The sequence below is a fragment of the Lynx canadensis genome, chromosome B1 (assembly GCF_007474595.2).
Source record: "Lynx canadensis isolate LIC74 chromosome B1, mLynCan4.pri.v2, whole genome shotgun sequence".
In the NCBI taxonomy this organism is placed as follows: Eukaryota; Metazoa; Chordata; class Mammalia; order Carnivora; family Felidae; genus Lynx; species Lynx canadensis.
In genome coordinates, this window is record NC_044306.2 from 143,909,893 (window position 1) to 143,914,277 (window position 4,385).

General features: G+C 42.9%; 1 non-coding gene across 1 annotated transcript; it reads left to right on the forward strand.

Annotated features, from left to right (window-relative positions):
* Nucleotides 1-2,443: 2,443 nt before the first annotated feature.
* On the forward strand, nucleotides 2,444-2,578 carry LOC115513227. The gene has a single exon (XR_003968632.1). It is a non-coding gene; the product is annotated as a small nucleolar RNA SNORA3/SNORA45 family (small nucleolar RNA).
* The last annotated feature ends 1,807 nt before the right edge of the window (nucleotides 2,579-4,385 follow it).

A 4,385-nucleotide genomic window follows, 5' to 3' on the forward strand; every position in this document is an offset into this window, starting at 1 on the left:
TACCCCAGACACAGGAGTGTGTTCTACCATTGCAAAAATAAAACTTGGCTAAAGTAAGACTCCCTTGATTTCCATTTAGTTGGTAGCTTCCCAGGCTGAGTGCCAACTCCTTTTTTTAAAAAATTAAGTGCATGTAATATTTGGATAATATTTTTCACATTCAAACAGTTGATTGGGTCAATAAAAGAAGGTGGTGGTTTTATATGTTTATCATTATGTTTTTAATTGTTTTTTTTTTTTTTTAAGTAGGCTTCATGCCCAGCCTACAGCCCAACGTGGGGCTTGAATCCTGAGTTCAAGACCCTGAGCTCAAGATGTGGGCTGAGACCAAGAGTTGGACATTTAACCAACTGAACCACCCAGGTGCCCCTTATCATTTTGTTTTTTAAATACAAAACCTTTGCAGGGTATGTTGCATTTAAACGTTCTGCACCAGTAGCGAGCCCCAACATGGGGCTTGAATCCTGAGTTCAAGACCCTGAGCTCAAAATGTGGGCTGAGATCAAGAGTTGGACATTTAACCAACTGAACCACCCAGGTGCCCCTTATCATTTTGTTTTTTAAATACAAAACCTTTGCAGGGTATGTTGCATTTAAACGTTCTGCACCAGTAGCGAGCTCATTCTTGGCTTTTCCACAACAGTGTTCTCTAAGATGAGATAGAGACTCTTCACCTCTGTCTTCTGTCCCAGTCATCTACCAGTGGAGCTGGGGGAGCAGCTGGCTCCCTGAAGACAAATGGGAACAGCCTGGAAACAGGCTTTAGAGTGAGGAGTACAACAGTTTCTGACTCCATTGGGTTTCTCTGGGAAATCACAAAACCTCCCATAGGTTTTTACGTGTTTATTCCAGTTTAAGCATGCTACTGCCTTTTATAGTTTTACCACTTCTCTGACCCTAATATATACATAGCTACGGTGAGCACAGAACAGTGAAGTGAACTATTATGAGGCATCCGTAAGTAAAATGAAACAAAACAATAGCTCATCAAGACACATTTAAAAAAAATCCCGGCCCTGATTCTTCCTGTGTATTGGAAATGAACCACAGGTGGCTCTAAAGTTTGAGGAAATTATTTTATTCCCACTGGAACAAGACACTGAAGTGTTTGTGCTTTCTAGCTACTTATTGTAAAAGAAGGAAACTTGAGGAGCAAGTGGACAGAGAGAGTTGGGGTTTATTCCAATGACCACCATCGCTGACATTCCTGGAAAGGAATTATTTGTTTGATGGCTTTGCTCATGGCTTTCAGGATTCTCCTTGTGCAATGGAGTGGGACGTAATTATCTGTTAGACATTTTCCAAATGCTAGCTGAACTGGATGGCTGGCCATGGACTCTACACACAGGGCCTGCTGTCATTTGGTAATCACTAGGTGCTGTACTGAACACTTTTTGGGGGGGAGGGATCTGTATTTAAATCTTTAAACAAATCCCATGAGGAAGATACAGTTATGATTAACGGATGCAGAAGTTCAGATTATGGTGATATTTCTAATCCTTTTCCCATCACAGCACCTCCATCTCTTGAGGGAAGGCTCAAGTTTGGACAGGGTTAATGTATCTTGCCGAGGTTAAGAAAGTGACCCAGCTGAGATTTAAACCCAAGGCTGTGACTACAAAAATTGTGCTCTTAAATGTGATTCTAGGAACAAAATCAATAAGAAATAAAGCCTTGGTATGCTATACCATTCAATTCGTGAGAAAGTTCTATCGTATTGCTAACATTGAGAAGATAGTACCAAATCACATGAGTGCGGTCAACATTAAGACCTAGAGCAAAGCTACTAAGCAGTATGATTTATGCCCTAACAAATATATTCAAAAGAATAAAAATTATGTAAACCTTCCTCCTCCCCCCAAGCTAGATAGAGAGGTAATTAAAAATATATATATTTGTTGGGCTAGAAGAAAAGCAAGAAAGAGAGTAAGTCACTGGTCAGTGTGATTAACAGAAAGTCCAAACCTGAGGTTAGGGGTGATAGAAACCCTCAGAAGAGTTTGAGGATCTCAGAGCAGGAGACTTGTGCCTTCACTCCCCATTAATAATCCTGCAAGGAAAGATTCTCACAGAGAGCCTACACCAACACAAGGGGCTATAGTAGAGTAGGACAAGTTAAGCCAGAGAGACCATCTGAGATAAATCTGCCACCACCAAGCCCATATTTCCTGGAGTGTCAGAGCAACACTCTGAGCAGCCGATGCTTTCCCATGGCTTCCCTCACACCCTTCCCGCGTGAGACTGGGCAAAAGTGGCTGAAGGAAAGCCAGTGGCTTGGGAATGCCCTTATCACCGTGTGTAACTGGAAGCCAAAGAACAGGGGTGTACTATGGTCATCAGCAGTGAATGGCAGTGAGGATAGACACCAACAGCCAAAGCCAGTTCAGGAGAGACCTCCTCACAAGGAGAACCTCGCAGTGGCCCACTCCTTAAATGTCCAGATCCTGTAGAGAGTCCCATCCTGACATAGTTCTTATCCTGATGTGCTGGAGTTTTCAGAGAGAGAGAGAGTCTGCTGGTCTTGAATCACCGGCGAGGGTAGGCAGCACCCCCAGTGGTGCCCACATCAGAAACATGCACTCACTAGTTCCTAGATGGAGTAGCTTGGCGGGCATCTTTTCTCATACCCATGAGGGAATTGGCAGCTGCCGTGGTGTGTTATAAACCCTTTTCTCTTTCCTCTAGGACTACTTTGAAGTTCTGGGGAAGGAAAACCTCTCAAAGCAGACTGTCATTGTACAGGTAAAATTCTTTAGCAAAGAACTGAAGAGAAGATTAAGGGTGTGGCTCTTTTTTTTTGGGGGGGGGGGACAGAGGGTTGTGTCCTGGTGGTTTGAAGTCATGGAGGAAGGGCCGTTGAATACTAATCAGTGCTTTTCAAAAGAGGAAAAAAAAAAAAGGACTGGATTTTAAATCACAAGTAATTGAATTTTACTTTGAATTAGAAAGATTTAGTTTTCTATTATCAAGAAGAAATTGGGGCTTATGAGTTAATTTAATTCAATTTTAGGGAAATAAAATTACTTCTTAGCTCACTTGACATTTATAAGAACAAAAATTTACTCCCTTGACACATTTTAGTGTAAATTCACTGTTAACTATTTCATTTTTTTTTTTTTACCACTTCAATTTTATCTCAAGTTTCAGAATGAGAGGCTTGAGGTCCTCCTAAAGGAGTTCTAAGTGCAGGAATTAAAAGGATATTTTTAGGAGATGTAGCAGGGAGCACTGGGGTTGACACCCAGTATTCACTGCCCACTTCCTTCACTCTGAAGCAGACTAGGTGACTGTGCCTCCTGTCGCATCAGGGTGAGCCACTGTGTGGCTGCCGGACTGGTTCAGGAAAGCCCAGCGTCAGCCAGTCAGCACATGACATGTGTTGGCCAGGGTGTTAGTTGAGGATGATCAGCCAGCACCAAGGGCAGGCCTCCTCTCTCTCGAGATGAACCCTGAAACATGGAGCCAGCCTTAGTTTGAAACTGACACCAGAAGAAGGTAAAGATGTCTGGCAAAGTACTAAACCAAATCAACCCTGAAACCACTGCTTCTGAACTTTCCAGTACTGAGTCAGTTGCTCTCTTACTGTTTAACCCAGTTTGAGTTGAGCTTTGTGTTACATGCAACCAAAAAGCCCTGAAATGTTGCAATTGGACGAAGGGACTTTCTTAGCTTCTAAATCTCAATGTATGAGTAAGAAACCTCATACTTTAATGCCTTTTTTTTCTATAAGAGTATTCAATGCGAAAAGCCAACAAAGAAGTAAAAACACCTTCTACCAAGTGAAAAACCCAGGGCATCCTTTGTTTCCTGTATTTCACATTTATCTTCTGTCCAACCTGTGGCATCATTCTCCTGGTGACCTCCGCACAATGGGTCTAGCTTTCTTTCCCTTCCTCTCTCTTCTTTCCTGTGGAGGATGAGGAGAAGGAGAGAGAGAAGGCAGGCAGTTGGACATCAGCAACAGCTCCCTGCTTCTGATTGGGTGGGAGGAACATTCCTTCTTAGCTCTTATATAAAACCAAGAATGTGTGCTCCCATTGTTCAGGGATATTGGGTGACTCCAAGAGAACAATCCATTCCACAAATTCCACTGGCAACTCATGACCAGGTGATGCAAGCAGGGGACACAATACATGTTGATTGTTTGATCTGTCGTGGCTCTTGAGGCTGGCAGCTACAGGATTATTATATTTCACTCACTGTTTCTCTCTCACAAACCACTCCTAGTCTCTCATGGTTACCTCCCAGGCCAGAGTTTAGAACAAGCCACTGGACAGGAACTTATCAGAGTGCAAACATTGACTTTACAATGTGGCAGTTAAAAATAACCTGCCAGAGACTCCAAGTGCGTCAGGGAGGCGATTGTCCTGCATGGTATACGTGTA